We start from the raw sequence: 12,676 nt of genomic DNA, 5'->3' as shown, positions 1-12,676 counted from the left end.
ATGTCTATGTATCTATATGAACCTAAACATGATTTCATATTGCTGTCTCAGACTTCACTCAAGTAATACATGGATCATTCTAGCCCTCCTCTCTTTCTTATTTTTGATCTCCCACTCAAAGAGTGAGAAATCTCATTCCTACCATCCACTATCCATTTACTTATTTGTTCACATAGAGTGGTTTCTGAATTGGTAACCTGTACACCTATGGGGAAAAGCTTCATCAGCTAGAATATCATGCTTGTGGACAGTTCATTTTGTCTGACATTGTCCATTTATTTCCAACGTGACTTAGATAAGCAACATTTGTCTCATCCCTCCCAGTGAGGTTGTTTTACATATTTGTAATACAGTTAGATCTTGTTCCAGTCTGCCTTCCTTCCTGGGATTCTAAGAACTTCTAAGTAACTTTTTAAAAATTTTGCACACATTAAACTTTACTCCTTGCACTGTAAAGTTCCAAGGGCTTTGGCAAACATATAATATCATAAATCCACCACTGCTGCACCATACAGAATTATTTCACCCCCACCCCCAAATCTATGCCTCATCTGTTCAGCCCCTCTCCCCTTGAACCTCTGGCAAAAACTCACTGGTTTCTAATCCATGGGTACACACTGTCTCTCCATTTCTTTAGATTTCTTTCATTGATGTTTTATAGTTTTCCACACATGGGTTCTGCATATATTATGCTAGATTTATACCAGAGTATATCATATTTTGGTGTTATTATAAATAGTATTAAGAAACATTTTCACGTTACAAATGTTCATTACTGGTGTATAAAAACACAGTCTTCCTTTTCACATTGACGTTGATTCCTATGAACATGCTATATAAGCTTATTAGTTCCAGAAGTTCTTTGTTGGGGATTTCTCTATACACTATCATGCCATCTATCACTAAAAATATTTTTATTTCTTCCTTTCAAATCTGTAAATCTTTCTATTTATTTTTCTTGTCTTAGTGCATTAGCTAAGATTTCTGGTATAATGTTGAATAGGAGTAAAGAGAACATCTTTGTCTTGTTTCCAATCTTGGGAGGAAAGGGTCCAGTCTCTCACCAGTCAATTTGATGGTAGCTGTAGATTTTTTGTAAATGTTATTTTTTTAAGTTTTGTTTAAAAATTCTATTTAACTCATGTATATGTATATGTTATTTATCAAGTTGAGACAGTTCTCCTGTCTTCCTGGTTTGCTGAGAGTTTTTATCACTAATGGTGTTTCTGCTTTCTTCCTAAAGCAGAAAATTGATGCTTTTTCTGCATCAATTGATATGTTCATGTGACTTTTCTTCTTTAGGCTACTGATATGGTGGATTAAACTAATTGATTTTTGTTTTTTTTTTAATTTTTTTTTGATGTTTATTTATTTTTGGGACAGAGAGAGACAGAGCACGAACGGGGGAGGGTCAGAGAGATAGACGGAGACACAGAATCCGAAACAGGCCCCAGGCTCCAAGCTGTCAGCACAGAGCCCAACGTGGGGCTTGAACTCACGAACCGCGAGATCATGACCCGAGGGGCAGTCGGATGGTTAACCAACTGAGCCACCCAGGTGCCCCAAACTAATTGATTTTTGAATGTTGAACCAGATTTGGACATTTGGAATAAATCCCACTTGGCTGTGGTGTTTAATTCTTTCTATACATTGTTGGATTATGTAAATATGAGTTAAAAAATCTCCTCCCTTAAAGGATCTTATAGTCAATTAGAGGGAAATAAAGAGATGAGCACATACTTAACTATAGAATCCAAGGTGGAGCATATCAAGTGTTCTAAAAGAGGGGGAAATCCTACAGGTTTTCAATGGAGGGAAAAACCATATCTGGCTTGGAGGAGTCAGGAGACACTGCTGTATAAAATGTGGCTAATGTAGTATCAGAATTTGAGACCTGGAAGAAACTTTTGATCATATAATTCAAGCCCTCTCCTTTTCTGATAAATGAGGTGGAACACAGTCTATCTCTCCCTAAGTAAGGAGCTGGGATCTGATCTGAGTCATCCCATCCTTATGTCAATAAGCTTTCCTCTGCCTCACACAACCACCTACTAAAATAAGTCACATAAATCTCAACTTTTAAGTAGCTTATTTAGAAAATGAGCATGGCTGTTCCTTTGAATTTCCTCATTCCTTCAATAGAAAGAAAACTGGAGGCACTAGGTGGGTATGGAATTGCCTAATTCTGCAATTGTGTTCCATCGTGTTCTTGTGCCTCAGACCGAGAAAGCCAAACAAAGAAAACATAATCCCCATCTGCTACAATCTGTAGCTATCTTGCTCCTCCCTGAGGGAGGTGATTCCCGGCTGGTGCAGCCATTACTGTATATTCTCTGCACAGACTTGTCTTTAACGTGTGAGTTAGCTCTTTTTTCTAAACTTGGGCCAATTTCTTTCCCACAGAAATTTTACAGAGAAACTTAAGTTGAAGTTCACCTGTGTTTATTCTTTGTAATTTAAAGAGATAAAATTCACTTTGCCCTAAGGACATTTTAAATAAGGAATTTGTAATAGCTTATTCCAAGAAAGGCACATTCTTAAGGTTATTCAAAATAAAAACTGTCACTTTATATAATTGCTGATAATTGGGTTCTTTCTATCATAGCCATGTGCAACAGAGGATGGATATTTCTACTCATCTCATATAGAGAATTAATTTTCCTGAAATGATAATTATGATAATGAAGATAACAATGATAGTTTCTGCTATGTATACTGAATCTTCCAAGATGTGCAATACATTCTATAGGTGATTTTTTAATTCTCTCAACCATCCCATGAATTAGGACTTGTTAATATCATCCCCATTTTAGAGAGGAAGTAGTTTTAACTTAGACAAGGTAAGTAACTTGCCCAAGGTGGTGGAGTTATGAAGTAACTCTGGTGGTTGGTCTGACATCAGTTCTTTGGTTTTTACTGCAGTGATCTACTTACTGGCATTTACAGCCTCTCCCTTGTTAGCCTAAGTCCTTGGCTGGCACCCATCCCCCCCCCACATATTCCCTCTTACTTATTCACCCCAGTGGCCTCTGTGGTTTCCAATTATCCTGACATTCAAATCCATCCACAAACAGCCTCCTCCTCTACAGCCAACCACTTCCCCACATGAACCCTTCAATCCAGCTAAAGGAGTCACTTTGGTTTTTTTTTTTCCCTCTCCATGTAGTCTCACCTTTGCTCAAGCAGCTCCCTTCAGCTGCAGTGCCCATTCCCACCTCCTCACCACCTGTCTACATTCTGGCTGGGTCAGCTGAAAAGAAAAATTTCCAAGGATGGAGAGAAGATAGGCAGTGGGTGGCTGAGCCCAAGGTGAAGTAAAATAATGTTTTCTTTTATTGATTTACCAATGTTTGTCTTTTAATTTCTGGAGAGCCTCAATTGCATGCAAAAATGTTAATAGGAGTTGAAGGTCTCTTATTCATACAGTTCCAATCTATTCTGCAAATAAAAAGCAGTGAAAATGATTCATATGTGAATAATTCCTCCAAACCTTTGCTTATTGAAATGGATCAGAGATAATTACCAGGTTGGAGAATTTGCATCCACACAATTTTCTAGTCTCACAAACATAATTTTCTTTAGAATGAATAGAAAATATTTGCTCTTTTAAAAGCTGCTGTGAATGGTGGAACTGTATTCTTTCCGTATCTGCAGAAATGTGGCTGCACTGTCCACTGCTGCCACCCGTTTGAGCAGGGGACTTCTTTCTCCCAGCCGGCCTCCAGCGCTGTGGAGCTCAGATCATTTTAAATTCCCATCTGCATTCATCTCTGGGTGGAAACCTGTGTTTTCTGTTGGTCATTACGTCCACAAAAAAGAAGTTCGTGTAACCTTGTAGTTTGGGTGTTTGTAATTTCTTCTTCAAGATGACTTCACATGCACACCACTGGTCAGGAGACAAGGATAACCTGTCACATCCTCGGGGTTTATTAACTTTGAGTGTTTAGTGGAGACTAGGAGGAAATTTTAATTGGAGTTGCTCTGAGAAGGGGGTGGGGACAAACGCTTTTTGTCTGTGATCCTTCAGAACCATCTGGAATACACATGAGATTCGTTTTCTGCCATTGTGTCTCCAAAGCATCAGGCTGTTGTTCCAGGTGTGTGAAGTGCCAGTATGGCTTAGGTTTAATACTTGATTTTCATTATGCCCAACAGCTTGGTCCTTTATTCTCTGAGGGATGTGTTTTCAATACCACAGGAGATTTCTTTATGCCCAACCAAATGAATCTTTACAAACAGCTCAACTGGTATAAGGCCTCAGGTGGGCTTAAGGGACCCACAAGAACAAGGTTTATGTGTAGGCACAGGGCATATTCAAATGTGGCATTATATAAAAGGCATTTTAAATTTCTCTATTCTGGTTTTTTAGAAAAACAAGCACCCTTCCTTCTGAGACTAAAGAACAGATTCCAGGGTTCCTTGAAACTATGTTGGAAAAAGAAAAAGCAAGGCATGTACGAGATACTGAGTAAAATAAATGAGGATATTGTGGAAAAAGAAAGGAAATAAAAAACAAAAATTTAATGTTTTTAAAGGAGCAGATGAGAAAAAAAGGTGACGTCTATAGATGAATTTCCAGGAATGGATTAGGTTTTTTTTTGTGTTGCTCCGAGTTAACACATTATCTTTAAAATGGAAAAGGAAGTCAGTAAACAAAATGAATTAACATTGCTACATGTGGTAATATGGGTGAATGTTAGGAATATAATTTTAAGTGAAAAGTCCCCAGAGATTACATCCTGCATGATACCTTTAAATAGCCCTTTTTATTGTGAAATATAACATACTAAAAGTGTATAGAGATGCCCTTTTTATAAGTTTAAAAACAACCAAACCAAAAGTATATGCTATTAATAAATACAGATAAACCTAATATAATTGTATGCAAAGGAAAGCAAGGTAACAATGAACTCAGGTTTCAAGGTGAGAGACAGGGAGATAGGATGGGCAAGGATCTCATGTGGATATCAGTTATCATCATCATTTTAATTTTTGTTGGGTGATGATTTCATAATTGTTTGTTTTTAAAACCAACAAACCAACAAATGAACAACAAATAAAGGAGAACTTTTTATGTGTAAATAATGGAAGGCTGTTATGGATTTAGGATTATGATTAAAGCAATTCTGTGCACCTGAGGTCCAGTTTTAAAAATCTGACAAAGGAAAAGGGGAAAGAAATATTTCTCCTTTGAGTAGCATATTCTAAGCATGGCTGTTCCTATACAGTATATTTCTTTCCCCCGGAATTGGTTATTAATTATTCTTCTTGCTTTTAAATACATATATGTTTATATATGTATATATATTATTATTATATACATATATATGTATATGTATATACACATACATATATATGTATATATGTATACATATTATTGTATGTATATATACATATATATAACATATATATGTATATATGTATACATATTATTATATACATATATATGTATGTATATGTATATACACATACATATATGTGTATGTATATACATATGTGTATGTATATATTTATATATTATATATAAACATATATGTATTTATTTATTTTTTTTATTTTTTTTTTTTTTTTAAATTTTTTTTTTTTCAACGTTTATTTATTTTTGGGACAGAGAGAGACAGAGCATGAACGGGGGAGGGGCAGAGAGAGAGGCAGACACAGAATCGGAAACAGGCTCCAGGCTCCGAGCCATCAGCCCAGAGCCTGACGCGGGGCTCGAACTCACGGACCGCGAGATCGTGACCTGGCTGAAGTCGGACGCTTAACCGACTGCGCCACCCAGGCGCCCCTAAACATATATGTATTTAAAGACAAGAAGAATAATTAATATATACATATATATATGAATTCATATATTCACCCATATTACCATATGTAGCAATGTTCATTCATTTTGTTTATTGACTTCCTTTGCCATTTTAAAAATAATGTGTTAACTCGGAGCAACACAAAAAAACCTAATCCATTTCTGGAAATTCATCTATGGATGTCACCTTTTTTTTCTCACCTGCTCCTTTAAAAACATTAAATTTTTGTCTTTATTTCTTCTCTTTTTACACAAAATCCTCATATATGTATATATATATACACACACACACACACGTGTATATATATATATATATATATATACACACACACGTGTATATATATATACACATACCTGTGAAGATTTCTCAATTCCACCAGCAAGTATTAGTCTCTTGGGAGATACTCTCCCCTTGCTGCAGAAAAATAATTTGTTGGTACATGTTTCAGGCAAAAGCGCCCTCTGCTTTCAGGTAGTGGTATGACACTCCTATGAACACCACCAGATCTGTAGTAGAGCTCAAGGTATAGGTAGGTCTCCACCAGAACCTGAAAAACCTAAGTGTCAAAACGGATAACTTGAATTTCCCAGCAGAACTAATATTCCTCCATGCATCCCCAAAACTATAAATGCAGAACTTTTAATCCTAACTTATTATACTGATTCTTTGTATTAATTGTTGCAAGTTGGGTTTCCTGGGAAGCAGATTGAATTGGAGATTGTTGTGATGTGCTCTTGGGAAAAACATCTGTAATCATGTGAAGGAAGCAGGATTGGGCAGAAGGAGAAGTTGAATTGTGATTCAGTCATAAGAGAAGCCCCAGCTGATCCCATAGTGTACTAAATAGCTGGGAGAGTTCTGAAGAAATGTCTCCAACTGAGGCAAGGGGCCTGAGCCTTTGAACTCCCCTTCTCCAGGGGAAATCCACATCCAAGACTGCCTTTGGGGAGGATTTTCCTGATGATACCTCTCCGCCCCCCCAAGTCAGGATATAGTGCAATTGCAGCCAATTTTTGGCTTGCATATAAATACTGAGCCAACCCATCTGTGAACTCAGCATGGCCTTTTCTCACCTCTGGACTATGGGTCTAAGGTGGTATTTGCGATAGGTGTGAGCAGAGGGGGAGGCATACTTGCAATAATAATGGATGTGATAGGAATCTGGACCATCAGCTCATGCAGTTATTTGTGCCCTCTGGTCTTGCTTATGACTCATCTCCGATGTACCACTTCTGTGTTACTATAGCCAGTTCTCTGCTGCAGATGCCATGGCCTTACTCCAGAACTTTAGGTGTCTAATGTTATAACTCTCCTATGAGAACTTGCCATAACCCCCTACAACATCTCTTCTTATCACAGATTCCTCTAGGGTCTGTTAGATTATACAGCCAGGGCTAACGTGTGCTACAGCCATAGCGTCCTTTGCATGTCTGGATCTCATTGCAAGCTGTCAATCTCCCATGTCACTCAGTAAATAGGTTGGAGTAGTATTTGCAAGTATAAAATGTGTTGTCTCTAGAGCCTCATGTGTGATAATCCCGGTGTACCTCAGACCACTGAAATCCTAAACAAAACAAAACAAAACAGAAATCTACTGAAAGTCTCCAACATACTAGCTGTGTTTGCTCAACTGATCCAATTTACATGATGCCATTGGTATAGTGGGCCAATGTTATGTCATGCTAAATGTCAACGTCCAGATGGTCTAGGCCTTTTTGGACTATATTGTGACAGAGAGCAGGAATAATATAACCTTCAGAGAAGACTCTAAATGTATACTGCTGTCCATCTTACATGGATGTGAATTGTTTCTGGTCTTCCTTGAGAGAGATGGAAAAGAAAGCATTTGCCAGATGAATAGCTACATATCATGTATCTGGAATCATGTTAATCTGCTCTAGAAAATATTTCATATCTAGCACCTTAATTGCAATTGGGACTACTGTTGAATTGAACTTGAAAATATCTACTGTCATTCTTCAGGAACCATCACTATTATAAGGACCATACAGGAGAATCAAATGAAAATGTGCGGAACACTTCCACCCTTGCAACCTTTAGATTTCTAAGGGTGCTGTAAATCTCTATCCTTTTTCAAGAGCAAGATATATGCAATTAATTAATTAATTAATGTGGTTGGTTGGTTTTCACTGAAGTATAATTCCTTACAATAAAATCTTAAGTGTATGTCGTCCAGTGAAATTTGACAGTCGTGTGCAACTATGTAACCTAACACAGTCAAAATAGAAAACATTTTTACATCCAAAAATGTTTTCATATACCATTTTCAGGTTAATTTTACCTGCTTTCTCAGCCCTGACCCCAGGCAGGCATTGATCCACTTTCTGCTTGTATATTATATTTGGCTTTTCTAGGGTTTTATATAAATGGAATCATACAGTATGATTTTTGTTTTGTTTTGTTTTTGGCTTCTTTCTCTCACCATACTATTTTGAGATTCATTCATATTGTTCATGGTATCACTTGTTTGTTCCTTTTAAGATTGAGTAGTATTCCAGTAAATGCATATGTCATAATTCATTTATACATTCTCCTATTAATGGATACTTGAATTATTTTCTAGTTATGGCTGTTAAGAGTAAAACTGCTATTAACACTCATGTCAAGTTTTTTCGTGTGTGTGTGTGAACATGTATTTTCAATTATCATGAGTAAATTTTTAGGAGTTGAATTGTTGGGTTATAGAGGAGATGTTTATCTTTTTAAGAAACTTTGTAAAGTGTTCCCCAAAAAGGTTATACTAATTTTTCACTCCCACTGGCAATATATGAGGTAGAGATCCTCATCAACACGGGGAACTAGCATAGTTTTGGCTTATGCCGCTCTAAGAGGTGTGAAATGGTGGTTTCATTCACTTCAACCACTTCCTTGTGGTTTTAGTTTGCATTTTCCTGATTAATGATTTTGAGCACCTTTTCACATGATGTTGGCTATTCCTGGTCTTCTCTTACTGTCTCTTTAACCCTTTTGCCCGTTAAAATTTTTTTTAATAATTGATTTGTAGCAGTTTTTAAAAGTATATTCCAGCTATAAGTTCTTTCTTAAGGATATACTGTGAATATTTTCCCCAGGGGTTGACTTTTCTTTTCTTTTTTTTTTAAATTTTATTTATTTAAGTAATCTCTACACCCAACGTGGGTCTCGAACTACAACCCCAATATCGAGAGTCATACGCTCTTCTGACTGAGCCAGCCAGGTGCCCCAACTTTTCATTTTTTTAAATTGAAGTATAGTTTACATATAATGTTATATTCGTTTCAGGTACAACATAGTGACCTGATAATTCTATACATTATTCAGTGCTTACCACCCATTAGTATAGTCATCATCTGACACCATACAGTGTTATTATAATATTATTGACTATGTTTCCTATGCTGTACTCTTCATGTCCATGATTTATTTATTCTGTAACTGGAAGTTTGTATCTTTTAACTCCCTTTCTCCTATTTCACCCATTCCCCCACCCACCTCCCCTCTGGCAGCCACTAGTTCTCCATATATAAGAGGCTGTTTGTTCTTTTGTTTGTTTGTTTTGGCTGTTCACTTTTTCAGGTGTCTTTGATGAGCAGAATTTATTCTTTTGTGGTTAATGCTTTTTGTGATTTGAGAAACCTTTTCTTACTTCAAAGTCACGAAGACATATACTTATATTTTCTGCTAAAAGCTTTATGAATCTAGCTTCTACATTTAGGCTATGATACATCTCAAATTAAGTTTTGTGTATGGTTGCATGGAGGCAGAGGTCCATTTTTTCCACATGTTTATCCAGTTCCAGAATCATTTGTTAGGGAAAAAAAAACCTTTTCTTTTCCCCCTCAGTTGACCATATGTGTGTTGGTCTATTCTGGACTCTCTATTCTGTTCCACTGATCTATTCATCTATGCTTGGGCCAACAACATTGTCTTAATTATTTTAGCTGTAAAATCATTAAATCAATGCAAATATTTTACTTCGTCCTTCTTTTTCAATATTGCTTTGGATATTCTAAGTGCTTTGCATTTTTATATAAGTTTTAGAATAAGATTATAAATTTCTATGAAAATCCTTACTGGAATTTTGACTTGGATTGCATGGCATTTGGAGAGACAGGAAATACAATATTGAGTCTTTTAATTCATGAATGACATATATCTTTTCATTAGTTTATGTCCTCTTTAGTTTCTTTCAGCAATGCTTTGTAGTTTTCAACGTAGATGTATTACACGCCCTTTGTTGGATTTATTCTTAATTGTATGATGTTTGCTATTGAATTATAAACTTATTTTAAAACATTTTTAAATGTAATTTTAAAGTGTTTTGGATTACAGTTTTTGCATACTTTGATTTTTGCATACTGATCTTGTATTCGATCACCTTAAAAATTCATTAGGATTAGTAGTTTTATTACTAATGTTATTTATTTATGTTTTATTTTATTAGTTATTTTATAAGTGTTTTTGAAGATTCATTTGGGTTTTCTATGTATGTTTGCATGTAGTTGGAGTGTAGCAATCAAGGGTTATACTTCCTAATATTTCTTTTTTCTTTCTTTTTTTTTCTTGCTTTATTACATTAGCTGGGACTTGCATTATAATGTTGAATGGAATAAGTGACAGCAGACACGTTTGCATTATTTCCATTGTTAATGAAAAAGAGTTCAGTGTTTTGCCATTATGTATAATGTTAGCTATAGTTTTCCAAGGATTCACTTTATCAGAAAGAAGTTTTCTTCTCTTCCTAGTTTGCTAAGTTTTTATGATGAATACATTTTTTCTATTAAGATGTCAAATACTTTTCCTCCATCTATTAAAATAATAATGATTCCCCTCCTTATGCTGTTAATTAATTGGGTGAATTACATAGATTGATGTAGAAATGTTAAGCCAACCTTGAATTTTTGGATTAGACCCCATTTGATCATGTTGTATTATCTTATATAGTATATATGCTGCTGAGTTTGATTTGCTCATGTTTTGTTAAGATTATTTTGTTCCTGTGTTCCTAAAGAAGATTATTCTGAATCTTTCATCTCTTGTTTGTGTCTTTTCAGGTCTAATTTCTTAAATTGATTTGGGAAGTATTCCCTCCTCTTACATTTTCTTTTTTTTTTTTTTAATTTTTTATTTTTTAAATTTACATCCAAATTAGTTAGCATATAGTGCAACAATGATTTCAGGAGTAGATTCCTTAGTGCCCCTTACCCATTTAGCCCATCCCCCCCTCCCAAGACCCCTCCAGTAACCCTCAGTTTGTTCTCCATATTTATTAGTCTCTTCTGTTTTGTCCCCCTCCCTGTTTTTATATTATTTTTGTTTCCCTTCCCTTATGTTCATCTGTTTTGTGTCTTAAAGTCCTCATATGAGTGAAGTCATGATTTTTGTCTTTCTCTGACTGACTCATTTCACTTAGCATAATACCCTCCAGTTCCATCCATGTAGTTGCAAATGGCAAGGTTTCATTCTAAAATGGTTTGTGTGAGGTTAGAGTTATTTCTTCCTTAAATGTTTAACAGAATTCACTGGTAGTGCTATCTGGGCCCGCAGTTATTTTTGTTACAAGATTTTAGTTGGAAATACACTTTCTTTAATAGATAGAAAGCTATTTGATTTTCTAATTTTTTTCCTGTCCACTTTAAAAAGTTGTATTTTTCAAGGAATTTGTTCATTTCCTTTATCTGTCAAATTCGTTGGCATGAACTTGTTCAAAATATCCACTTATTATCTTTTTAATATTTGTAGTATCTGTAGTGATGTCCCCATTTCATCTTCAGAAGGGTCCCCATTTCAGCCTTCAGAAGGCTATTAGTAATTTGTGCCTTCAATTTTTTTTTGATAAGTCTTTACTAGAGGATTATAAAGTCAATTAAACTTTTAAAACATTTTGTTGATTTTTTTCTGTTGTCTATTTGCTATCGTATTGATTTCCATCCTTTTTATTGTTTTCTTTCTTTATTTTGGACTTAATTTACTCTACTTAAAAAATAAGGTTTTAGGCCATCTTGTGTCCCCACGTGTGTTCGCCTAATCTCAGCTGGTCCACCCGAGACCGCCTGAGCGCCAACCCTAGTCCCCTGCGCGCGGTCCCATTTCCGCCCCAACAAGATGAAAGAAACTATCATGAACCAGGAGAAAATCACCAACCTAAAAGCACAAGTGCGCATTGGTGGGAAAGGAAGTGCTCCCCGAAAGAAGAAGGTGGTTCATAGAACAGCTACAGCAGATGATAAAAAACTTCAGTTCTCCTTAAAGAAGTGAGGAGTAAACAATATCTCTGGTATTGAAGAAGTGAGTATGTTCACAAACCAAGGAACAGTGAGTGATCCATTTTAACAACCCTAAAGTTCAGGCATCCCTGGGAGCAAACAGGCCATGCTGAGACAAAGCAGCTGACAGAAATGCTACCCAGTATCTTAAACCAACTTGATGCAGTCTGACGAGTTTAAGAAGGCTGGCTGAAGCTCTGCCCAAACAATCTGTGGATGGAAAGGCACCACTTGCTACCGGAGAGGATGATGATGATGAAGTTCCAGATTTTGTGGAGAATTTTGATGAAGCTTCCAAGAATGAAGCAGACTGGATTGAGCCAACTTCTGAAGAAGAAAAAACTTGAAGCAGTTACTGGGAGCTGCTATTTTATATTATGACTGCTTTCTAAAAATTTTGTTCATGGATCTGATAAAATCTAGGTCTCTAATATTTTTAAGCCCAAGCCCTTGGACACTGCAGCTCTTTTCAGTTTTTGCTTATACACAATTCATTCTTTGCAGCTAAATTAAGCTGAAGAAGCCTGGGAATAAAGTTTGAAACAAGATTAATAAAGTTCTTTGCCTAGTAAAAAAAGAAAAATAAGTTTTAAGGTGGAAGCT

The 12,676-nt window shown here is 35.9% G+C and overlaps 1 pseudogene; it reads left to right on the top strand.

Moving 5' to 3' along the window:
* The first annotated feature begins 11,912 nt into the window (after nt 1–11,912).
* Nucleotides 11,913–12,420, top strand: LOC124523459 (transcription factor BTF3-like; annotated as a pseudogene).
* Nucleotides 12,421–12,676: the final 256 nt, after the last annotated feature.

This window comes from Lynx rufus, unplaced genomic scaffold (assembly GCF_022079265.1).
Source record: "Lynx rufus isolate CCGP_SWC_20201006 ecotype Redwood Valley unplaced genomic scaffold, mLynRuf1.p SCAF_4, whole genome shotgun sequence".
NCBI lineage: Eukaryota > Metazoa > Chordata > Mammalia > Carnivora > Felidae > Lynx > Lynx rufus.
The sequence above is the reverse complement of the archived record's forward strand: the minus strand, read 5'-3'. Positions and strand labels throughout refer to the sequence as shown.